The sequence below is a fragment of the Felis catus genome, chromosome D1 (genome assembly GCF_018350175.1).
Source record: "Felis catus isolate Fca126 chromosome D1, F.catus_Fca126_mat1.0, whole genome shotgun sequence".
NCBI classification, from domain to species: Eukaryota; Metazoa; Chordata; class Mammalia; order Carnivora; family Felidae; genus Felis; species Felis catus.
In genome coordinates, this window is record NC_058377.1 from 72037830 (window position 1) to 72064702 (window position 26873).

The 26873-nt window shown below is 43.5% G+C and overlaps 1 long non-coding RNA gene across 5 annotated transcripts in view; it reads right to left on the reverse strand.

The window, feature by feature from the left end:
• The window catches only part of LOC111556630, a 259841-nt gene that overhangs the window by 112166 nt on the left and 120802 nt on the right, over positions 1-26873 (reverse strand). For all 5 annotated transcript variants that reach the window (XR_006586419.1, XR_006586420.1, XR_006586417.1 and 2 more), the window contains exon 4: positions 7688-7835. This is a non-coding gene — a long non-coding RNA (uncharacterized LOC111556630). The remainder of the gene's footprint in view (positions 1-7687; positions 7836-26873) is intronic.

Sequence of the window (26873 nt, forward strand, 5' to 3'; positions counted from 1 at the left end):
ATTAGTTTCCCAGTTTCACCGAGATGTCGGATCACTAGGGTAGCTTGAGCAGACTCAATTTCGCTTCGAGTAATAGAGTGAGATTATTCAAAATTATTTCCAGTGGGCTGAGCCTGCCTGTTCCTTCTGTTATGAGAATAGAAGTAAACAACTCGACACCCTCCTCGCAAGCTGACATCCTTGACACAGCGCCCCTATGCCTAGCTCCTTAATCGCGAGAGCATTTTGGTTTTAGCCACGCTCAATTAATTCATCCAGGAAAGGGTCCAGTCAGAAAGAGTTGATTTAAAGTGAGATAAACTGGGCATCTGCTTGGAAAACCAGATGATCCCAAATATGTCTTTCATCGTGAGAAAATGAAGAGCTCTCTCCATATTTAGAGCAGGAACTTCGCGGCTGCGTTTTTTTTTTTTTTTTTTTTTTTTCCTTGAGAGTTTCAGCAGTAGCAGTGACAGAAGCCACAAATGGGACGCCTCTCCTGGAATCGAGCGGGTCTGTGCTGCTGGGGATGGAGAGACCACCCACCTGCCCACAGCCCCTGCTGGCCTCTGGGTCCTGTGGGGCCGGCGAGGAGGGCTGTGGAGTCCAGTAGGGTCTTTATCCCCCGCTAGACACACAGCTGGTCCCTCTCGCAGTTGAACACAGAAGAGCTGAGCTAGCACTTGGAAAAGTGGGATGTCGACATTTTTTGCTCAAATTTGATAAGCAGCGGAAGATTAGCACCTTCCTCGAAGTCTCTGTTTGGAACAATGTTCCTTTCAAGGCATCCAAATTTGGCAGAAAATTCAGAGCCTGCAGACAGGCCTGAAGCTCGTGGGGAGAAGAGAGGGGTGGGAAGATCTGAGCTGGGGAAGGAAGAGATGCAGTGACAAGCCCCCAATCCACAGCTTTTAGGGCTCCAGGGGAGAAGGAAGCCCTACCACGTGGACTGTCTGCCCTAGCAGCCCTCCTTGGGGCTGGTTTCGGGGTGTCTGGGGTAAGCAGAGAGCCCAGACAGCAAAGCATCTGTCTGGTGGGCAGGGAGACCTGGGCTCTGGTGGCCTTGAATCACCCCGGGCACCCTGCTTCGATGTGCAGAAAGCATTACATGGCACAAACAAGCCGGGGAAATAGGGGACCAATCGGAGCATTCAAAACAGGCTTTTCTGGCCTCCCAGGGAAGGCTAGGGTTTCGGCTCTGCTCCCATCTCCTCACATTTTCCACTGATGTCACCCCAGGCAAATAATCGGTAGAGAGCAGACTTAAGTGGAAGCGGGGTGCAGGGGGCTGCTGTGTGAACAGAGCAGTGGGATGGAGAGAGAAGCAGAGCCCGGACCGGCCCCTGCTGTGACCCGAGGTGTGGCCTCCTCACTGTGAAGCAGGACCACAGGCCAGGCATTTGTTGCAGCACGAAACCTTCCTCTTGTTTCTTGATCAAAACCATGCTAGTGAAGTTACGCCCCTCTTCAGAAGCACAGGGATTTCTGCTTCAGGCCAGCCCTGACTTTGGCTCCCACTGTCCCAGGCAGGCAGGCAGCGTTGCATAGCAGGCAAGCATGAGGCTGATCAGGAAGGGGGTTCTGGCCTTGCTCCACTGCCCTCTGTGCCGGGAGGCACCCTCAGCTCTTCTCTGGGGCTTGGCTTGTAACAGGTACCTGGCCAGGGACTTTGGTCATGTAATGGGCCCTTCAGGGAACGTGTTACCAAAACCCAGTCTGAAGGTCCCTGCAGATAAACTTCTTCAAACCAGCCGAAATTCAAGAAATATTAATTCAGTGTCTCCTACATGCCAGGCATTGGGATAGGTACTTTCATATAAATCATCGATATGCTTATTTAAAAAACATTTTATCAGGGCACCTGGGGGGCTCAGTCGGTTCAGTGTCCAACTCTGGATTTCGGCTCACAGTTCATGAGACCGAGCCCTGCATTGGGCTCTGTGCTGACAGTGCAGAACCTGCTTGGGATTCATTCTCTCTCCCTGCCCCTTGCAATCTCTCTTTCAAAACAAATAAACTAATATATATATATATATATATATATATATATATATATATATATATATTGGGTTATCTGCTCTGTGTGATCACTTTGTTAAGCACTGGAGATAAAGCAGTGAGCAAGATAGACACAGGCTCCCTCTTCTCAGAGCTCATGTTCTAGTTCCCTCATTTGTACCTGGCAAAACGGGGATATAGTATTATTAGCAGCATTTTAAAATTGAGGAGAGAGATAGAAGCTCAGAGAGGTGGAGTGCCTTGCCCAAGTTCACACAGCAGTTAAGAGCATAGTCAGAAGCAGAAACTCAATCTTCTGGCTTTAAAACCGGATTTCTTTCCATTATGTTACCCTGAATCCCTGTGCACGGAATAGCAGGAGAGGGCAAAACAATCTCCCCAGCCTACCAGAGAGAAAAGGGAGAGTGGGAAACAGAGAGAGAAGAGAGAAGAGAGTAAGCTTCTGCTCTGAAATTCTGACAACAAAATATTTTTGTAAATCCTGTCTCCGGCCATTACTCTCCAGGTGGCCAAAGCTCTGACCCGCCCAAATTCTATTCCTGTACTCCAAATATTTCTTATACCAACCAGGCAAGAAATGCTGAAGGGGCTGACCAAAAAAAATAAGGCTCTAATAATAATAATAATAGGCTTGCATTAAACCAAATAAAGTCATTCTGAAATGACTAAAGAGAAATAGCAGAGGAGAAATGCCCCTGGGCTCACGCTCTGTTTATGCATTGCACATTATACCTTTTCATCACAATTACCTAAAGTGGTACATTTGTACTTCCATAATGTATGGAATTCATTACATAGTTTTGCAATGAAATTATCACACTGTGCCTGGGACATCTGCACCCTGTCATACATCATTCTATTCATTTCTAGTTAATTTAATCCCAATATCTGCCCACATGATAAGACAGATGTTCAGCTACGCTGCAGCTTCAATGGTTTTCTGCCTTGAAGAAACTTGAAGCCGTTGAAAGAAATGACATCTTTCAGACAGAAAGCTTACAGTATTAAAAAGTTTGGGGCTTTTGCCACTTGACTATTATCAGCTTTATTATGTGTTGGTCTATCATAGTAACCTCTGCCGTGAGGATCCACATGTGAGATTAACAGGCACATAAGTCTAATGGGAGTATTTCTATGAGTGTTTCTCTAGCCACTAGAAATGAATCCCCATCAAAACTGGTTTAGAAATATCTGCATGTCACTCAAAAAGAAAGAAAATCGAGACATTTCACACTATTACATTAGTCACAGTCGCTGCCTCGCAGGGAGAGGCAGAAGCCATTGTTGCCTGAGTCCCTACTGTTCCCTGCACCCGTCTGGATGCCTGGCTCACCTGACCTCCTCCACTCCACGCTGCGCCCCCGGGTGGTGGCCACTGTGGTGATTTCACCGCCAGAGTCTGCGACTTGTGTCCCTCCACGCTTTCTACCACTGCCCTGACTGTGTGTCCGTACCAGAAAGTGCACGGGCCTCTGAGACAGTTTTCCTTCAGTGTGAATTCTGGCTCCGCCCCTCACTGTCTGGGTAACTCAAGGAGAGTAACTCAGCCCTCCTGGAGCCTCAATTGCACCATCTGCACGAGGAAATAACGACAGTGATTTCACAGAGATGCACAGATTCGATGAGATAACATGCATAATGAATTGGGCACCATGCTTCATGCCATAATATTAATATTACTTTTAGCAATAAGAGTGATTTCATTTTCATTTTCATACATGAAAAATGTCCAGCATAGTTCCTCCCTCACAGTAGCCTCTAAAGATATAGCAGGCATTATATGATTACTAATAACATCATTGTTATTGTTACTGTCGTACAATAAATCCTATTATAAAGACAACAATGTTCACACTCCGAAGCCACAGGTGGGAACAATTTCCGATTTTTGCAGCTGTCAGCTCTTGTTTTTATTAGGTCACACAAGAACTGCAGTGGACCCTGGCATTCCGTGCACATTAAAAGGGATTTGGGTAAGGGAATCATAGATGAACTAAAAACATACGGAGCCAGAACAGAAATTCTAAATGCATCATTTGTACGACCTTTGAGTAGGCGGCACCCTGAGGACAGGAGGAATCATTACATGACAGAAAAAGGACCCAATTGCATTTCAATCAGTTTATTCAAGAAACATTTAATGAGCAGTGAGCCCCAACTAAGTGCCACAAGGTGTGCTGGGCTGTTAAGGGGGGCAGGGCTGGTAAAGATATGGATTCTGCGTGAATACAATATATGTACCTACACACATACACATATACATACACACACACACAAGTATTTCTAGACAGCTATCATTTTAACATAGAGATATATTTTAGCACAAAATAATGGATTAGCCCATGGGTCTAGATGGAGCCTTTCTTATTCGGGGATCTCCTGCTACCTTAGCATATGCACACTGCTCACCAAGTTGCAGGCATGTTGCATAGTCATATAACTCAGTTTCGAGAGAATCTTGCAAACCCAACCTATTGAACTCGCTCAGTAGAAAATATTCAATGTCTTTTCTCCACCATCTAAGGATAGCTTAATATATAGCCTCTCTATTTTGTTCTTTTTTTCTATTCTGTTCCAAACTCATGCATTTATGGTACTTACCTACTGCATTGTACTTTGGACACACTTCCTAAATACACCTTCCAAATACATATGTGTACGCACAGTGTTTTTCTTATTTTTTTCCTTCCAGCTTGGCCATAGGCATAGCACAATGGCTTTTTTATTATTTCATTGCACGACATTTCACGACCATCCTTCATTTCATTAAAGGATTGCTTAAAGTCTGGGTGTATACACTTATTTGCCAGCCTACCACCACTGAAAATTCCTTATACTTGAGTTGCTCTTTCTGGAATTCCTTTGGAAGGAATGGTGTGCCCCGCAGCTAACTCTTAGATGACCTGGAGTCAGGGAGAGGACAGGGAAGGTACACAGTCTCTGCTTTTTCTGATCTAATAAGAAGTTAGAAGTCAGGGGCTTCTGGATGGTCGAAGAAGAAATAACGACTCAAGGCCTGAGCCAAAACGGAGCAAATGTTGCAGTGCTTGCGAGCCTGAGCATAAGGGAACACGGAACACGGGGATGGGATTCACCCTCGGGCCGGCAATCTGTGACCCACAGGCCTTCCCATCAACAGCATCAATCAAAGGCCAGGATACAGAATGACTTGGTTCCCTGGCCAGAACCAGGAGTCCTGTTCCTAAGATGGCCTCCCCAAGTGCTAGAAAATATCAGAGGTAAAAGTGGCCTTGGGGACCAGCTGATCCACTGGTCTTTAAAAGAAGAGAAACAGGAGACTGAAAAGTATCTGTTTCACCAGCCCCGTGCTTGGCGCATAGTGGAAGTGTAGTGACAGTTCAATGAACCAGAGTGAGCTGAGGCCCAGAGAACTCGTGGGGCACACCAAATCAGTGACAGAGTCCTCCGTGGAACCCAGACTCCCCAGCTCAGATGTCCTTATATCTGGTTCTGGTCACCAGACAGATTCACCTTTCCAGAGCCATGAACCCAGAGGGTCTCATGGTCAGGAATCACATGCCAGAGGGCTAATCCCATGACTTCCATCGCTCACAGCACTGCCCACCTTCCTATGTCCCACAACATTTGCCCCATCAGCAATCAAAGGTCAAGTCCCTTTGCTCTCTGACCATTTTCACCATCTTTAACTTGAGGCGACTGGTCCACATCATTAGAATATACACAGGTCCTTCACAAATATTTAATGAAGGAACAAGTGAATGAATGAGTAACCACGTATTCCATTAGGTTTCAGCATATGAGCTAACAACTATTACAAGTAAATTCCTAGAGTTCTGCTTTAAGAAGAAATCTCAGGCAGTCTCTGGGCTTTCTGGAAGGGAATGTTCTAATTAATTAGTAAGGCTTGGCATGGGTTCAGGGCCCCATAGTGTGGCCCAGGTACTTGCTATTGCCCAAACAAGATAATTAGGTAGCAGGAGAGAGAGGAAGAAAAGGGTGCATTTTGGTTTTGTGGAAGGGGAAAAAGGGTGGGAAAGCAGAACCAAAGGTGGGATTAAAAGATAAAGTCGCTATTTCCACTCCAAATTACTCTGATGTTGCTGACACCATGAGAGAAGACCTTGCCTTCCTAAGTAGTGTTTCCCTCCTATTCACACTTGGTTTCCATCTGAGGCCTAGCTAAGCGCCTCCCCCAGACCCCTGTGATCTCTGCTTAGGGGGGGCTCCTCCCTCCTCTCCTGGAGCAGGTCCACTGTGGGCCCACCTCCTAAGTGGAGGAATCTGATCAACCTGGCAGTGTATTTCCAAACTGCACCAGAGTCCTTTGTGGAGAGTGGTTTTGATTGTAGGAGATACCCAGCCTAGGTTCTTAGGCCAAATAGATCTGCCATCAGCCATCGGTTTTGCAGATTATGCTTTGTTTGATGTAGGGCAAGCTATTTACCTCCTTCATGTAAAATGGAAATAATAATAATGCCACCACATCCTAGGACTGGACAAAACGGAACAGCCCCTGTAAAGGGATTAGCACACTTTGTACCTTTGTATGAAGCTATCTGCCCCTCCCCAGCTGCAGTTTGCTTTAGGCCAGCCACTTCTAGGCAGCACCAATATTGTTCCCAAAGAGCCACCATTGCTTAAATGGATGGAAAAAAGGGGGCCTTTCCTCTGTGGTTTGCTGCAAGAGTAGCTGCTTTTCCTAGATCCTGGAAGCCAGCTTAATATTGAGTTCCCTGGCTGGGGGCCTCCAGATAAGCCCTGAGCATATTGAGCTCCAGCTGTTGAGCGGAGGAACAGCTGGAAATGACACAATTGACACCTAAATGGAGGCGATGACCCTTGTACAACCGCCTCTCGATTGCCTGCACATAACTTTCTGCCTCAGCCTTGCTGATTTGTGAGTGGCTGCCCAGCCCCGTGCTGGCTTCTCAAGGTGGCCCAGGCTGGAGTGGTGCCTGCACGGTGGTAGTCATGGTGGTGCATGTGCACGCGTGTGTATACGTGTGGTTATCACCACCAGCCTCCCATGTAGCCTGGGGAGTGCACACCGATTTCTCTCATCTATGCCTCTGCTTCCCACTGTATCTGGAAACCTGAAGCAGTCCTTCAAATAGTCACCCACTGGGCAGAGCAAAACCATTCTTGGCTGCTTTTCAGCCCCAGGGCCTGCAACAGCAATCTTTCCTGGGCCACTCTCGAAGGCAGGCAGGATGGTGTGCTAGGAAAAGCACTAACTTCTGCTATCACAAAGGCTGATTCCCAGCTCTGTCATGTCCAGCCATATGACCTTGGGTGAGTTATTTATTTTCTCTGTCCTTACATAAACCTTGCCCAGGGTCACATTTGGGATTACTGACCCTGGAGCCCTTCTGTCTGACCACTGGGCAATACTGCCTTCCTCGCTTCTGCATTAATCCAATCTGATTCCAGACAGGAGTGTGTACCTGTAGGCTTTGCCTAGATCCGTCCACCCCACAGGCTGCCACTCCCTTCAAAGCAAACTGGGGATGTCTTTGTAATCCTGGTAAAGATGGGAGCTTCTTTATACCCCTTCCAGTCTCTCTTTTCTTTATTAAAGACAAGGAAAATAAAATAAGAATTTTTGTATAACTATATCTGTTAGGGGCTATAGTTGCTAATAATCCCACCAAGTCATTCCTGGCTTACAGATGAGGTTTCTGAGGATCACAGAAGTAAAGTGACTTACCTGTGTTCACACAGGTGGTAAATAAAATGGCAACTTGCTTTGGAGACCAGCAAGGGTGGAAGGGTAGCCACTTAGCCAGATGGCAGGATCACGAGACACTGGTCTGGACTTCATCCCCCAATTCTTTGGCAGTGACCGGGGAGGAGGCCTGTGGGGATGACAGGAGACCCAAGGTGACCTCAGGGGGACGGCGAAGAACCACATGGCAGACAGCAGGACAAGTGGGAAAGAATGGGTCTGAGTCTCCCCACAAGCCTGCAAAGGAGAAGGGGGAGTGGGGCAGGGGGATGGGGAGTGAGGCAAGCTGGAGTGAGGATATAGACTTCCCTGGTTATTTTTCATTATTATTGAGACCTATCATGTGACCCTTCCTTCTTAAGCTGGAGCAACTTAAAGAGAAAAATCTGTCACACATTTCCAGAAAGAGCAACCCTATCTTCTACATGCATTCAGAATATGAATATATATATATATATATATATATATATATATATATATACACACACACATATATATATATACATTTGAATTTAATTTGTTCATTTTGAGAGAGAGAGAGAGAAACATGATTGGGGGAGGGGCAGAGAGAGAGGGAGAGAGAGAGAATCCCAAGCAGGCTCCACACCGTCAGCTTGGAGCCCAACACAGGGCTCAAACTCATGAACTGTGAGATCATGACCTGAGCTGAAGTCCAACGCTAAACGGACTGAGCCACCCAGGTGCCCTGAGAATATATTTTGAGTTCCTACTCAAGGCCAGGCATTGTTGGGGACTCAGGGAATATAATAGTACGCAAGCCCAATAAGGTCCCTGGCCCCATGGAACTTCTGTTCCTGTGAAAAGACATGTATGATAAACACATAGACTGGTGGTTATGACCCCGGGCTGGTATTGCCTTCCACGTGGGGACATCACGTGTTTGTGGGAGATACGGTGGACTGGGGGGCGGGGTGATTGTCGAGAAGACTTTCCCTCCACACCTCATCCCTGCTCTGGCATTCAGGTTGTACCAGGATTGTAAAATGCTAAGTGTCCTGAAATCAAGGATTCATTTCTGCAAAGTTGAAGATTTGCCCTGCTCAAAAGCCAACAGCACTCTGGTTGAGAACACAATGGATGAAAACACACAAAGAAATAAGGAGACTTTAGACAGTGAAAAATGCTACACAGGGAAGAAAACAGGGTAATGTGATGGAGGGCACAGTAGGATCCACTTTGCATTGGCTAATGTAGTCTGAATGGTGGCTCCAAAGAGATGTATCTATGTCCTAATACCCAGAATCTGTGAATATGGCTTTATTTGGGTAAAGGGTCTTTGTAGATGTGATAAATTAAGGATCTTGATATGAGATCATTCTGGATGATCCAGGGGAGCCTTAAATCTAATGATGTATGTCCCTCTAACAGAAAGGCAGAAGGAGAGTTGATCAGACAGAAGAGGACACACAGACACACAGAGGAGACAGTCATGTGAAGATCAGACTGATTGTCTAAAAGGCAAGGAACACAAGGGTTGCCACGGCCACCAGGAGTTAGGAGAGAAGCAGAGAACATACTCTCTCTCCCCTGGAACATCCACAGGGAGTGCCATCTCCAGAACTGTGAGAGAATACTCTTGTTACAGTAAATAAATCTGAAGATGTCACATTTATGTTGAGACTGCAAAGAGGGATGAGCCACACAAGAGACACTAACATACTCCAAAATCTGACCTCTGTAGGTAGGAGGAGAGACAAAGTCCCGGCCAAAAAGATCCATGCAAGGGGCAGAATGGAGTAGCTTAACCAGAGCCAGAGTAGAGTAGCCTGGATCCAACTCCTGGGGTTCAAGTCCTGGTTCTACTAATTAGTAGCCGTGTCGTGGCTGTGGGCAAGTTGTGATCTGAGCCTGTTTTCCTCACCTAAAAACGAGCTTAATAATAGTGCTCCTCCTGGGTTGAAAGGAATGAGTTAATAATCATTAACTCAATGCTTGGCACAGAGTGTGAGCTCTCAATAAATGGTAGTGTAATCACTATTATCATTATTTCAATTTGAAGTCACAAATGGCCAGAATTCTCTTCTGCTGATCACAAAGGCTCAGGTGGGAAGGCTGAAACTGTGCATAAAGCTGCAGAAGAGCCACCTTATGTCAGCTGAGTCTTCAGGGTTGGGACTTCTCATTTCAAGTCAGTGGTCCTTGTGAGGGCGGGAGGAGAGCCACCAGCTCACAGCTCCCTGGAGGACAGTGCTGGGGGACAGCTTGGCTGGAGCTGTGCACAGCTGGCAGCTTTCTGCCTTTCAGAGGTCGGCTTACGTGCCACCCAGCTCCCCCTTAAAAGGCACAAAGCCGCCTGATAAACAGAAGATTGTCAGGTCCTCTGATCCTGCACCTGAGGGCCGGAGGGAAGGGAGAGGCCCTCTGTGCTCCTTTCACAGGACGCAAGGAGCTGGCTTGGCAAGCGCAGTCCTGCACCACACCTGCCCCTCCTCGAACATTTGAGGGCTCCAGGAAAAAAAATCTCCTGGTGCAGATGAAGTTTCAAGAGGAAGGGCCGCTTGCTAAGTTACCTCCCAGAGAGGACACTGATTCCTGGCCTGCAATTAGCAAGTCAATGAGCAGTGCTCCTCCCCACTCCCAACACCAGGCTGGACAAGGTCAAGTTGGGTCCCTGTGCCTTCCAACCCCTGTGGATCGGTGGGGAGAAGAGGCCAGGATCAGGCTGAGGAAGGGAGGCCATAGGGATATGTTGAGGGCTGAGCAAAGGCTGAGCCAGGGACTTGATTAGCAGGCAGGTTCATTTAGTACAGGAGTAGTCAGGGTGGGCCTACTACACCCCAGGCATGTGTTAGGTTCTGAGATACAAAGATAAGTCAGATGAGAGTGTCCCACCCTCCCAGTGCTGATGGTCCGGTAGGGAATCTGAGTCTAACCCAATATCTGCACAGACAAGTGCACAATTACCAAGTCAGAACAACTTGCTCCAGCCACCCCAGGGTCCCCATTGCTCTCCCCTGGGGCTTCTGATTTTACCCAACCAGACACAGGACTCCTTCCACTGTGTCTGTCCACCCATCCTGGGCAAGAGGGGCCTCCCCTTGTAACTCTGCAAGGGTTCAGTCCCAGCAGCCCTAGTCTCTGAACTCGTCCTCGCCTCCAAGATGTACAAATGGATTTTTCCTCTTTGTCTTTTCCAGAAGACAAAAAGTAACTTTTAATTTAATTACTTAAATGAGAGGAGACTGATCACTTTTAACCAAAAATTCGGTGCTTATCAAGTACAGATAATTTCCAGGTATCGGCTGGGTGTGCCATCAAGAGTCACACACACAATCAACGCACCTCCACCTCCCTCCCCACACACAATTATATAAGATTGTCAAGTGCTGGCTTCTGTTCCCCAGCATGCAGCCAAAAAAACAGAACTCAGAGGCTGGTATCTGCTGATGAGGTGAAATGTTGCCCCCCCTTTCCAGATTCCCAACAATTCCAGAGTTTTCTTTGCTGACAATAATTTCAGTATTTCTACAGAGTGGAAGGAGTTGCCATTAAAAAATGTGTCTGGCCATTTATACGCTGGTGAGTATCTAACCAGGGAGGCAGGCACCCTTAGCAGTGGCTGGCAAGCAAGGATGGGTGTGTGAAAACAGCAATTAACAGGATTTTAGGCAACAGTATAATTTTGGAACTGGCTACTACCTTTTACACTGGCTGGCATTATCTGTGGGCCTGAAAGCTAATATGGATCTAATATTAAGGAATCATATACAGTGTTATGCGTAAAACGGCATCCGAGTTCTTTATTGTCTGCCAAAATAGCTTCCAGTGTCTTAGGTCTGAGAACAAAGACTAATTTGTGGATTACAAAGGTCCACTTACGAACATGCCATTGCAGGTATTTTCATGCCAGACTTGTGTGCATGAATTTGCAGTTGGTTCGTCTGCTTGTGCACATGTGCATGTGTGCTAAGCATTAGAAACTGGCTTTGGAGACCTCCACCCCATCTATCTGACAAAGATTATAAGACCCAGTCTAATCACTCACATGCACAGAGTTCACCCCTAGTGGGGGAGATTCAGTATGTACACAAATAATAATGGCACACGTACACAAATGCCATGAACGATGTCCAAACAGAACACACAGAGTTCTGGAGGGAGAGAGAAGTCTCTGGTTGAATTTCTGGGGCTTCAGAGGTTTTATCTGTCCTTGAGGGTTTCACTGGACAGGCTGAGGTCGTTTTAGACAAATTGCATGGCATGAACAAAAGTACGAAGGGGTAGAGGAGAAAGTCAGGGAACAGTGATCCAGGCAATCACAAAACCCCTTGCAGGTAACAGGTCTTCAGTTCAAGGGGGTCTCCTGGAGACTTTATCCTAAAGCATCCTTTGTGTCCTTCAACCTGTCACATCTCACCTCCTAAAACTTCACCAACAGTTAAAGCCTCTTTGTTCTCCTTCTCAACTATAACACCATATTTACCTGGACTTCCTGCAGGTGTTTTAACTGCCCTGTAAGTAGTCAGGCCACCCTTCAAGACTGGCCTCCTGAGAAGGTAACAAGATCCTAATCCCAGTAAGTATTCAACCCAAGGCAGAATGTCTTCTTGTTTGAAATATGATAAAAAACACATATGTCTGGGCATTATAAATCACACCAGTAAGCAAATGTTAGTTGTTGATGTTGTGTTCATGGCGGTCATGTTGAGGATGACTGTGTCCATCAGATGAGGGCTGGGCTAGAGACCTAGTAAACCTGAGACAGGGAAGCAAATTTCCAAGAGAATTAAGTGACTCACCCAAGGTGGTCCAGCTAACAAATGGGGAGACCCCACATCTGGGTCCTTTTCATAGCACTGCACTGTCTAAATAGTGTTTACCATTCAAATCAATACACAATATCCATTTCCATCTGCCTAAATAAATTATAGGTTTCTAAAAATGGCACTACTGGGTGTTAGCATTTATGTTAGAAATACCAAAGTTAAAAATAGTTTTCAAGCATTATGGATTTTACCTTCAAAAGTTACATTCAGATGATTGTATAATTTGGGCAATTAAATGCATTCTCATTATGTATCCGTTGGCACTGACTTTCTGTCCATCTGGACACGTCTAGTGTAGAAATTAAGGACTTGGAACCAGACTGTCTAGTTTTGACTGACACACTAAAGTGCAAGGCCTTAAGCAAGATCTTCAACCATTCTGTATCTCAGTTTCCTCATCTAGAAGATAGTGACAAAAATAGTACCTATCTTACAAGATGTGAGAATAGAACAAGTTAATACATATTAAATGGTTAGAACAGTGTTGGGCGCATGATAAAAGTATAGTAAAAGCTTGATACTCTTATTATCATCAGTTAATAGGGTAATTTTACCTAGTAGAAGCTCTTGATTTCCATAGTAAGGGCTCAGAATTTGATTAGAATCAAGCATGCCATATCTTTGTCCGTGTACTTCTACTCCTTGTGACTGGGTCTGAGTTACTCAAAGCCCTAAATCATGGTCACGCAGCAAAGAAATGGCACACTCAAACAGGTAATAATGGAGAATTTAATGAAGGAACTATTTATAGAGGTGTGGGAAGGATCAAAGGAAACTAACAAGGAGTGTGCAGCACCCCAGGGCTAGCAACGGTGGGAGCCGCCACCACTCCTTGGTCTGAAAGAACAAATTAGGTAGTGTTTAGGGGAGCGAAAAGAGAGAGCTACAGCTGTCAAAGAGGGTCACTTGATAGGAGCTCTACCTTCATAAAGGGATATAACCATACAAAGTTCTCTGGTAGAAATGGAGCCAGGTCCCATGTAGCATTCTCCTGCTGGTGCTTTCCATAGGCCAAACCCAACCACAGCTGGGGAGCAAGAGAATCTGAGCAAAGCAATGCAGACAAGTTAGCCTCCTGGGCACGGACTGGTAGAGGTTACAGTGGAGCCAGTGGAAAGAACCAGCACAATCTCTTTCTCACTTTGCTATGAGGTCCTATAGAAAATTTACCAATGGCAACAATATGACCGTAACCATAATCAGGAGGGTAGTTGTTCCTTATGCCTTCCCACCAAGAACATGACTTATAAAAATATTTCAGCTCAGTATTTTCCATTTTAAATCCTGCTCTAGCTTGCTGCAATTAAACTAGTGAACTAAATAAAACACATACCAGATTGCAAAATGTATGAGAGTTGGCACCTGAATTCTGAGTTCAAATACCAGCTCTATGTCCTGTCACCTGAATGACTGGAGCCTCAATGAAGTAAATGCAATGGCAGTGAGGACAGGTGAAGTAAGACATGGGAAACATTTAAACAGCACAAACAACAGGGATTGATATGTACTTAGGTGTTGGGGGCCTGTATGTAAGGGTATGGTGGAAGAAGCCAGGAAGATGGCAAAGCCATGGGCTGAGTTAGGGGATCCAGAGGAGGAGATGGGTTATCTTTCCCTGTAGGAGCACCTATTATTCCCACTCTTTCTTCAAAGTCCTAAAGTCCTTCACTTTCCTGGTAAATGGACCCAGGAGGAAATATTCAAGCAAGTGGAAGCTGAGGTCTATGCTGGCCCAGGTCCCCAGCACAGAGCGACCACCTTGGAAAATCAGTAAGGAGTTTGGACTGATTCTCTATTAACTAGGAATCTGCAATCTCAGGAGAGGGATAATTAGCACAAGTGGTGCAATTTGGCTTGTCCTCAACTGAAAGCTGCAAGGAGACAATCAACATCAAAAAGCCTCTTGGTCCGGAAGTCTGCAAGGAAGTGGCTAAGGATGGAGGGATTTTGATTTTGTGCTTTTAATTTTCAGCTAAGCCAGGCCCTAATCGGAACAATATCATTAATTACACATTTGTCCCCATGTGATATCTGGGCCCATAATCTGTGGCAGATAAGGATCCCTACCATGGGATAGTTTATTATCATGTCCTCTATCTTCTGTTACAGTTAAAGGCAGTGTGGGAGGACTTGTTTTGCTGCTAAGATAGCAAATGCAGCTGGCAAATTTATTGGGTTTACCCCTCCTTATCCAAACAGATTGCTCTTCTCTCCCTCCCTTGCTGATGACAGCCCCTGCAAAGAATTGCCATAATTAAGATGTCTGGTCACCAATGTCCGAAAAGGAGGGAGATGCGCTTTAATAAGTAATTTCCAGTGAAAAAGCTTCCCAAGAATTTGCTTGGGCCAAAGACTTTTCAGACTTTTCTGAACTAAGTGATAAATTTCTATTGAGTATCTGTGGTGTACTAAAATTGTGGGGACACGATGTAAGTTAGTAAGACAAATGCATACACATAAGCTGGTGATTGGCGATATAAGTCAACCAGAGGGAACTGGGCTTCATTCTGACTCCAATGAGCGTGGGATCATGGAGTATCTCTGAGCCACGTAGTCTCAAAATCTTCCACTATAAAAGGGCATCATAATGCCTAGCTTGTGGGATTGTTTTGATAATTAAAATAGAGACTGCTTGTGAAAGCATCTTAAAAACAAACGTAATCATTATTACTTATTGTGAATTACAAAAGTAAATTGAAAAATAACTTAATTTCACAATGGTGCCAAGTGCAAAAGTAATTTTTGGCAGTGTCCACTTACAAAATTATTTAATCATCTAAAAAGTTGTTTGGAAGAACCATAAAATACTCATGTTATACCATTAAAATGAAAAATCAGGAATAAAAATTTCAGCATGGTTCAATTTCAAGTGTTTAAAAATAACATACAGGGGCGCCTGGGTGGCGCAGTCGGTTAAGCGTCCGACTTCAGCCAGGTCATGATCTCGCCGTCCATGAGTTCGAGCCCCGCGTCAGGCTCTGAGCTGATGGCTCAGAGCCTGGAGCCTGTTTCCGATTCTGTGTCTCCCTCTCTCTCTGCCCCTCCCCCGTTCATGCTCTGTCTCTCTCTGTCCCAAAAATAAATAAACGTTGAAAAAAGAAATTTTTTAAAAAAAATAACATACAAGAAAAAAATGCAAAAAGAAATACCAAAATGTTAAATTAAATATTCAATGTTGAAATAATATCTTCCTTGGTAGCAACAGGAACACCTAGCATCCAGATCTTGGTTTCTAAATACCATACCCCACTGGAAGGAACCAGGAATCCTTTGATAAATGGCTGATTCCAGGAACGAAACTGGGAAAATGTAAGATGTGCTTGAGATATCATCTTGTCCCCAACAGTATGTAAGTGCTCAAAAAAATGACAGGGGTGTGTCAAAAGGGCACAGAAACCAGTTTCATGTGAATCCCACTGGCCAAATCTAGGACAGTTTGAATATCTGAAAAAATAATAGTAATGGTTTACAACCCACAGAATAAAATAGGAATCCATGAGCTCATACTGAAATTAATTAATTTCAGCACAGTATAATTTCAAGTTTAAAAAAATGTATGGGGGGAAATGTATTAATTAATCAATTTAATTAAAAAACTGAAGAAAATAGAAAAGTTATTTTTATAGTAGAATTTCAACAAATGAATGATCATAAAATTATAAAATCACTATCTGAAAACCATAATAATAAGTGAGTCAAGTAAGAATTATTAATATATGCTAAAACTAACTCAGGTAAAATTTTAGTGAGGAACAAAACATCTACCTTGTCTCAAAGTATCTTCTCTCCAAACCCTTGTTAATTTCCAAGTGGAAAAGAGTAACTTTACAAAATGAAGCCTGTAGATACCACCTTAGTCAAGTTATCTAAGTGAACATGTTTAGTAAGGGGACAAATCTACATCCTGTGGCTGATATAATGTGATGAGAAGGTCACTATTTTACTTCTCTGATGTTCATGCCAGAACTACATAATTTGAATTCCATCACAGGGGGAAAAAAGTCACACCAATTTGAGAGATGGTGTACAAAACTGACCAGGAGTCTTCAGAAGTGTCAAGATAATAAAAGAAAGAAAATAAAAAGACTGAGGAACTAACTCTTCCAATTTCAAGGAGACTAAAGAGGCATGAGGAGTAGATGTAATTCATGATCATAGATTAGATCCAACAGCAGGGTTTCTTTCTTTTGTCATAAAAGACATTGTTGAGATCATTAGAGATATTTGGTTAAGGTCTATAGATTAGACAATAGCATTGTACCAAGTTTAATTTCCTAATTTTGCTAAATTAACCTTTGGTATGGAAGATATTATCCTTTTTTAAAGGAAATACATCCTTAAGTATTTAGGAATAAAAAGACATCATGTCTCCAACTCATTCTAAATTGATTCCGAAAAAAAGGTAATGACAGGCAAAGATATATGGCAAGAATTATGACATATATGTGATAAAATGTAAACATTTAGGGCATCTGAGAGAAGGGTATGTAGAATTATTTATATTATAGTTGCGACTTTTTTAAAGTTTGACTTATTTAAAAAGAAAAAATTTTAAATAGAGTAATATTGCACAGTGGATAATATTTTCTTTATGCTTTCTTGCACTTCTAAAATGTTCTATAATTAGCAGATAGACTCATATCTATTTCATATCTATTCATATCTATTTCACATATGTGAAATAAAGTTTTTATGTCACTCCATTAACACTACTCCTGTTGTATTTTGTGTACTCTCATACTGTAATACATTGCATATAGTCAAATTACGATGATATCCTCAGGAAAAAAAGTATCCCTCATTTGCTTGAATTTTGAAAGGCAGGAGGTAAACTGTGATTAATAAAACTATCAAAAACTAGTGAAATTCTAGAGTTGTAACCCAGAGATCTGAGAGAGGACCACCCTGGACCCCAAAGGGCCACTAGTCCAATATCAAGACGTATCAGTCAGCTACGTGATGGCAGCAAGCTTACAATAACAAAAATCCCCAAATTTCAGAGGCTTCTTCCAAAAGATATTTCTTTTTTTCTTTAACGTTTATTTATTATTGAGAGACAGAGCATAAGCATGGGAAAGGCAGAGAGAGGAGGAGACACAGATATGAAGCAGGCTCCAGGCCCTGAGCTGTCAGCACAGAGCTCGGCATGGGGCTCAAACTCACGAACTGTGAGATCATGACCTGAGCCGAAGTCAGACACTTTACCAACTGAGCCACCCAGGCGCCCCTCAAAAGGTATTTATTTCTTACTCATACTACATGTGGACTGTAGATTGTCTGCATTCTGGGGAGAAAAAAAAAAGGCTTCCTTATCCTAGAAACCGGACTGGAAAAACACCTTCTATATTGGTATCATGACAAAGAAAAAAGATCAAGAGAGCTAGAGGCCACATGCATTGATTCTTAAAGTTTCTGTTCACACATGGCACATGACAATTTCACTCCTATTTCATTAATCAGAAATTATATGACTAAATGGAATAAGGGTAAGGAAGTACACTCACCCCCTAGGAATGCTCTGCAAAGCACATGGCAAGAGGTAGGGATATATAATCTTGTTGGAAAGGAGGAAGAAGAAGTTGGGAACCATAAAACAAGATTCCACAATAAGTACCCTGCTCAAAACTATTTGCTTTCCTTCCTTCTGCACACAAAACAGACCTACTCCTTAAAGGAAAGGCCAAAAGCCTAATGACAATAAGTCAAAAGTCTGAGTTCTCATAATTGTCTCTACACCAAAGATGATCAAAATGTGGCTGGGCTCTTCTTAATCCAGAGACAACCAAAAGACAGCTATCTTTTCTTTCTTAAACTCAACAGGAATTGGTGGAAGGGGGCCAGGATAACATCAATGAACTCTCCCACTTGTAAAGGAGAAGAATGGGAAAATAGAAGTACCAAGTGGTCATTGGTCCATAGCAATTTTGAAATATGACTGGAGAAATCCTATAAATCCATACCCAGGAGTAGGAAATATTCTTTGATCAGATACCAGGGCTCCCTGGGTGCCAGTATTGCTCTCCATGGCTCTTTGCTCCATACTTTGATAATTTCTTTTCCATTATCCTCTTTGGGCACATCTGTAGAAGACACTAGAGAATACTCTGTCCTTCGGAGCTGAGTGGCAGAAATTTGGAGGCCCCAAATCTATTTTGTATCTATAATAGTTATAGTCTCTTAATTCATGCTTGTAGCTCTTTTGGAAGTAATAATCTCTCAAAAACATTACTGGCATTTTCACCAACCAAATTTATATGTCAACAGCCATACTCAGAATTCTGTTCAAGATATGCCTCTCTTTCCAGAATTAATTAGAAGTACTTCAAACTTGCCATGCTTTCATGAGAGCGCAAACCCTTAGTTTCCTTTCCATTAACTATTTTGTCCAATTTAAATAATTTGCTGAGGGGCACCTGAGTGGCTCAGTCGGTTGAGCGTCCGGCTTCTGCTCAGGTCATGATCTCATGGTTTGTGAGCCCGAGCCCTGCATCGGGCTCTGTGCTGACAGCTCAGAGCCTGGAGCCTGTTTCGGATTCTGTGTCTCCCTCCCTCTGCCCCTCCCCTGCTTGCACTCTGTCTCTCTCTCTCAAAAATAAATAAACATTAAAAAAAAATTTTTTTTTTAAATAATTTGCTGAGCCATCGCCTTAATTCATTTAAAGGTTTTAACAAAGGGTGTGGAGTTTACACCCTTGACTTGAACTTTGCCTTGAGGCCAAAATACAATTAGCCTTTTTGCTCAACATATTTTTCAGTTTAACTTTTTTGGGTTGTAGATGAGAATCAGTTATATCCTACAAGTCCTGAAAGTTCCTGATTCTCTCTTTTCCCTTTTATTACTGCTTGAAAATTGGACAAGCACTTCTGGACTCCTTTCTTACAGTGTCTTGTCACAATGCAGCTAAGAGCAAGCAAGCCATGCAAGTCTCATTCTGTTTGCCAAACTCTTCTCCTAAAGCCACAGCATCATTAGGTAAATTATCTGTCTTCGAAGTTATCCCAGGAAATAGTTTTACCAAATGTTGAGCCACTGCCTAACATGAGTCACTTTGTTGCCAGCTTAAAAAATAGTGTCCTCCCTGCCTGCTGCTTGACTATGAGCTAGTGCCACGTAATTTGGTTGTTTTTGTTTCATTTTGTTTTGTTACGGTAACACCTCACTTCTGGTAGTAGTTTCTGCATTAGTCAGCTTTCACTGGGTAAGACCATGGTAACAACCTAAAATCTCAGTGACTTCCAAACAGAAGTTTCTTTTGTTTCTGTGTAATGTGAGCCTCACCCAGTGAATGCTGATGCATCCACTTCTATGCTAGAACGTGATTTCAAAGGAAAAGAGTTAATGTTTCAGAGATGGTGTTATAATAATCAGGAAATCCTACAAGAGGGGAGAAACGGTCTCCTCTTGCTGTATGCCTTAATCCAGTGAATGACTTCACCATCTAGCTGGCTTCCCAGGGCCACAAATAGGTACATGAGTAATTCTCTACTTCTCCCTGGCCTTTACCCCCTACATCCTCCAGCCATCAAGTAAAAATATTCCCGGCAACCACAACATTACCTGACTCATTGTGTAGTCTCTCTAATTGTTTGTTGTTGTTTATGTTAAGGCACAGATGTACCTGATCAAAAGAAAATCTAATGTTTATTAAATTGCTACTCTGAAGCAAGGACTATAGTGCCCAAAGCCATTTAGTGGTGATACAAGGAACCAAACCAAGGCCTGTGTCATTGGAATGCTCCTGCTTTTTTTATATACCATATGCCTCTAATGGTCATTGCTTTGGGGCTAACAGAAGGGCTATAAGAAAAGGCCTACACAGATCCTAATTTGCCATTATCTTATCTCTGGCTGTGCATTAAAATATGCTGTCTGTAAGGGGCAATATGGCCTACTTCTTCATAAAGGCTAACCTGGACAACATGCCTAAGGTCATCTTTATCTTCAGGGCTATAGAGCATCACTCTGATTTAAGAGGATCTTCTTGGGAAATATTAGTTCCTCCTTCTAAACTTTAGGATTACTCAGGAGGGAGAGCCTTATGTTGCTGATTTAAAATTACCTGGCCATTCTTCTCACTAGCCAAGACATTGCGATACTAAAACAGCAGTAAGAGCCTTGAACCCAAGAAGTTGATGACAGTTCATGGTAGCTTGTCTTCAAAGATAAGATGGCCTCCCCAATGAACCATTCCTCCCAGTATTCATGACCTGGTGTGGTCTCCTCCCACAATGAAGCTGGCTTGGTCTGTGATTCCCTTTAATGAATAGAATGCAGCGCCATGCTGTGCCACTTCTAGGCCCGGCCTTTAAGAGTATATGATGACCGTGTTTGCACTTTTAGGAGTCCTGAGCTGCCACCTGCTAGAAAGCACACTTGGAGAAACCAAATGGAGAGGCCAGTTGGAGAGGGAGAGGCCCTAGAATACATGAAGATAGAGAGAAAGACCAGCCATCTCAACTTCCCAGTCAAATTCAGCCTTTCCTGATTTCCATGGTTATCACAAAAGGTCAAATGAAATAATGGTGCTCTTGAAGTGGCACAAGCACACAGGTTTGTGCTATCACACACTCAGTCAACCGTGTGTGTGTTCAGTGCTGAGCTCAGCCAGACTGTGGTGGTTAGAACAGGGAAGGGGATGTCAAGCCTATTCTTAAGGATCTGCCATTGGAGAACAAGACATACTTGTGTACTGAGACAATGCTGTATCCTCATGTGTTGTCCCACTCAGCTCTTGTCTGAACCACAGAGATGGAAGGGAAGTAAAGGTCAGGGCGGGGGACAGGGCTGGGGGCGGTGTGCACCTCTGAAGGTCAGAACACATAATGAGGCTGTCACACCACTTCTCCTTGGGGAGAGAGATTTGATATGGCACATTCAGGGAAAATCAACTAACTTGCCATGGGCTCTGCTGGTGAAACTTTATTTCAGGGAACAGAATCTTGGAGCAAAGAGGGCAAAGTAATGTGGTATTATCGCTAAGATGCTAGAATTCTGGCCTACCCTTCTCCAGGGGACATAGGGACCTTTTTGAGGCCAATTATCCTCTGAATTAGGCTTCAGCTCCTGGAAATGGCTTCGAGGTCCTCAGAGAGATCAAAATTTCCTGGACAAAAGCCACAATAGGGATAAGAGTAGATATACACTAATAGAGAGAAAATGAGCACCATGGACCCACGATGTGTGGGGCCAGGAACGAAAAAGGAATTAAGTGAGAGAAAGTTTAATTCACTCCAGGCTCTAGTAGCCACAGTGGCCCTCAGGGGCCAGGGGGGCTGGACAGGCTTCTGGAATCACTACAGCTGGTGTCCTAGAAAAACTGCCAGGGCTGACACTGAGCTGCACTCTCAGTGACCCTTCCACCTGCCTGGTTCTGCCCCATGAAAGAGCCCTTCTCTAGACTTACAGAATTCTAGAACAAGCAGAACTTTAAGATTCCAGCCAAAATCTTGCTGCTTTCGGAGCATCCGAGCATGAGATTAATGGTTATAAGTCGGCCAGACTTATCTCAAGATATATCGGACCCTCTGCAGTAATACTTGAAAGGATAGAGAAGAAAAAAGGACAGACCCTGCTCTAAAGGAAATGCCAAAGGACCTTTATATGTTCAAACGAGTGTGGTGAGCTCAAGTTTGAATTAGGCTGGAGTTTCTGTCAAAGAAAATCTACTCAGCAGGTCAGTATAGCAATAAGAAATCCAGTTTGAATGGATCAGTGTATCAGGAATAGTGGTAAATCAGCAATTCAGAGGCCATATGGAACCCTGAATGACCTCTAGGCCACTGAATAATGGGGCTGAGCGCAACAAGGTGAATTTCAGGCTCCACTATATAGAGGGGTTGGTCCTACAAATATTGTCAGTCTTGGTCAAAATTTCCTCAGTGGGAGGGACCTGATTGAAAACACTAGTGCCTACAGCTTGAGAAGTCAAGGACTGATCATCTCAGTGATGGAGTGCTCTCAGTTTCCTGGAGCTTTCCCTATTAGACCCATTCAATCCCTGCATGCATAAAACTGTATCAAAGTGTGGTGCATGTTCTGGAGGACCAGCTCTCAACAAATACCTCTATCTGTGGTGCACTTGAAAGTCTATTTCCATGATGTGACCAGTAACTCAATTTCTCTCTCTTACCAATGCTTAGAACCAGAGATATAACCATAGGCTGAAACTTTACCTTGATCACATTGATACTCCCTTCACAGGTCTGTAAGTCAGTCAGTGATTACCTCATTACTCTACTCCAGCCTGACAAGATTCTTAACCACTGCCTCCTTTTCTCCAGAAGGTTACACTAAAAGATTTCTTATCATATCCAACCCTTATAAACATGTCTAGGCCTCTTCTCCATCCAGGTAGACCCCATATACCTCGCAGAAATATTTTAATGAGGTAGAAACATAGATCTAGACACCAAAAGACTATCACATTTTTTTAGAGTTTTTTTTTTCCCAAATAGTATTTTACACAGGGACTGGTATGTATAAATAATTGATATGTACCAAATTGCTCTGGATGAAGTAAGGGGAAGGGAGGAAGTTTTCCCAGGCAGAGCCTTAGACCTCCAAGGACTTGGGCTCACAGGGCTTGGGAAGAAAATCACTGACCCAGACCAAGTCACTTAATTTACAAGGGAGGACACTGAGCCCCAGGAGTGGACGAAGTTTGCCCAGTCACAGAATAAGTTGGTATTAGTACCTAAGCTAGAAACAATGCCTGCTCTGACTTACACACCGAGATTTCTCTGCACTGTCTCAAAAAAATTCACCCAGGATATCCCTGGAATCAGATAATTAACTTTATCAAAATATTTCCATTTGACTTGGACCACGTTATTTGGGAAAATGTATAAAATAAAAATCTGGCATAATGTCATAGCATATTTTATTTCATGGATTCCTATCAGAATCATCACCTTTTATTGTAGAAAACCAGAAAATACTCAGATTGAATAAAAGGCACACATTGATTACATTAGAGAAATCATTTAAATGCGTTTTGAAAAAAATGCATTTTTTCTAATCAATCATTGAAAGCATCTTTCTACGGAAAACTAAGTTATTAATTTAAATAGACTCAATGAATCTGGTCATGATCAATGCAAAGAGCTGGAATCAGCACTTCCTTGAAACACATGCAGAAAATTTAACAGGATATGAGCTTTGGCAATACCTGCACAGAGAGTGAAGTTAGTCTAGGGACTCAAGTTTTATAACATGCATATGGTGACCATATTTCCTAAATGAAAAATCAGGACACATGGTTGACAAGTAAGAATATCCTTATGGGGACAATGGAATAGATATAGCAACCAGGAATGTTCCAGAGAACCTGGAACATATGGCCCAGAAAGAGAGGCTGCAGAAGCAATTTTGTGAGGTTTGTCTCCATCACAATGAATCGTCTTATTGCAGGGTTAGGAAACCCATGTGTATTCAGTGTCTGGGCCCTTAACTTTCACTTTGTGCTAAGTGTGCTCAGGCAAACTTTAATGAGAAAAAGAAAAGTCTTTGAAAAGTTAAAATACTATAGAAATACGTATGGCCATAATTATTAACAACACTACAAAAACATATAATTTATTGGTTGGTATGCTGGACAAAATATTTGTTCCCTCATCAATTTAATAAATATTCATATGCCTATTTTGTATTAGACACTGTGCTGGGCGCTTAGGATATAGTGAACCTTGACCTTTGCCCTCATAAAGCTTACAGTCTAAAAGGCAGTATATTAATATAATAATAACCAAGGCTTAATAGTCATAGTAATAATGAACAGTCCCCTTGCTACCTTTTCAGCAATTTTTTATGTAGACTATGCATGCCTATTAACATCAGGCCTAGGTTTAGATACTTAATAGCTATGTAAATTGGAACACGTCACTTCCATAATCTTTTCTATGGGAATAATTAACAGATTTTCTTCATGGGAAAAAAAGTAAATGGGATTTGTATATAAAATACCTCTATGGAGAGACCCTACACTACAATTTAATTCTTTACAGTAAAGGTATACAAGTGAAATGCAAAAATGTTAGTTTCTTAAGGCATCCAGATAAATAATCTCTGTAGAATAGGTTGTGACCTCCCTGGAATACAAGTGCTCCCACAGCCCTGTGTCCAATTCACTCAGACTCAGAAAGAAGCGATTTGCCTCAAGCAAAGATCTGTTCTGTCTTCACTACTCTGGGTACATCTTCGACATGAATATGATCAAAGCTATTATAGTGAAGCTTAGAAACTCAGGCAATGAGTATGGTCTACCAGTCATCAGTTATCCTGCAAAGGCCGAGGTCCTCATATGGTTAATAGGAACCCTTCTGCAGGTGGAGAGGGCCCCCCCCCACTTTCATTAGGGGACCTAGATTTGACAAATAATAGACTGTCTCATGCTAGGCGCTAGGAGGTGAGTGGTAAAATGGCTTTTGTCACTAAAAGGCATGTCTGGAGGTAGGATGGTATAGGTAGGGTCTGTGAGCAAACCATGGCTTGTCGGCCAGATATGACTATTTTCCATTTTATGGTCTGGATACACTTCCCTTTTCTCGTCTCCAGCTTTAGTAAAGCTGTGTGGAAGCAGTCAAGCCTTTTCACAGCTCTGCAGATAAATTAAGGCACTGTTTGTAATAGTCTAGCAGGATAGTTTCAAGCCCTCAAATATTTGATACACACCTTTCTTAATGCCTGGGATGGCATGTGCCCCACATTATGCCCTGATAGGTTGGCTCTCAACCAGAGAAATGGCTGCGGTTGGTCTTCAGACAAAAGACGTACTGGTGAGATCTTGAGAGAACATGTTGTATCAACTCCCTGATACGTCCCCCTGATGCTTATGATATCATCAGGTTGTATCCCAAGACGGTATCAGTTGCCTAAATTCTCACCTGTAGTGGTCTTCCTCCCCTTTGCCATGCAGACAGGCAAATGAGTGAGTGTAGCCACGCGAGAACCAGCCAGTGAGTAGCAGAGGAAGAGGCATTATTGTGCACTCAACACTCAATTCTGACGAAGCCATAACTGAGTGATGAAGAAAATGGTAGGGGTCACCAGAGGCAGGAAGCACGTGCCTGCATCTTCACAGCGGCGCCTCAGCGTGTGGTTCTCTTCTGGCTGTGTTCCAGAGGTCCAGTCCCCAGACACGTAGGCAGTGCAGACAGAAGAAGAATTCTCTGGGAGCCAGAAAAGCCAGCAGGGCACCTGGGAACTTAGCCACCACTGACATGTATGGCATTCTTGCCATAACAACTGGTTAAAGGTAATAAACCCCCTCTTATTTAAATGGCAAGTGACTAGCCCTGCTCATTTCTGCCTTCCACAAAAGGGTAAAAGAAAAGATTCAAAGGGAAGAAAAATAACCCTGACTCGATCCCTGAGCAGGGAGGCAAGAATTAGAAGAGACAGCCTATGTGTAAATAGAGCCCATCAATGAGTCTCCTCACTTCCATTGTCCCCACACATTCCTTCTGTCAAAACTCTCAAGCAGGAGATTTTCTTGGGTGGATGCAATATAAATTATGATTGTTATGATATCCTGACTTTTTAATTTGTAGACTCAAACTCCCTACACATACTCCTTCAGATACTGCATGTATTTCTTCTGACATCACATATGCTCCAGTGATAGACCTGTTCACTCAGGCGTCACGCCGGTTACCTGCAAGCTGCTGCCTGAGGCACTTGCCGGTGGGTAACCAACCACCGACGAGGAAAAGTTCTCCTTCTGAAAAGCTCCTCTTCTCAAAAAGTTATTTTCTTCTTCTTCCTGGCTCGCAAAACGTTCGTCTCTCTCATCATTTTATGTTACCATGTCTCGTGTTGTCCTAGGGCCAGAACTCTGTCTTCACAAGCTGCAGCCTTGTCTGTTGTCTACAAGTCCAGGACCAGTTGTAGAATCAAGTCTTAGCTCTCAGGTAGATTGACTGTTGTCTTTTTTATGTGTTCTTGGGAGTTTCTGAGTCACTTGTAGCCTTTTTCAGACATTTGTGCCAGCTCTCTCTGTCTCTCTGTCTCTGTCTCTGTCTCTGTCTCTCTCTCTCTCTCTCACACACACACACACACACACACACACACACACACACACAACCATTTGTGCCACAGGTTGGTTGATTCACGCTTGTAATTGTCTCCAAACAGAGGCCTCCGCTCTCTTCCTGAAGAAATGCCAATCCCTCCTGCCTTTCAGCCTGGGTGAGCCCACCTGCATTACTAAAAGTTACCACATCATTTGCCCTGGAAAACTCCACGGACCTCGAACAGATATTCAAAGTGTTTAGGGGTAAAATAAAATACCTTAACGGCACTGCCAAATAACTTGTGGGGAGGGAGCCTCAGAAGTCACTGCAGGCCTGACTGGAGGCCTATGAATCCTTGCAAAGTAAAATCC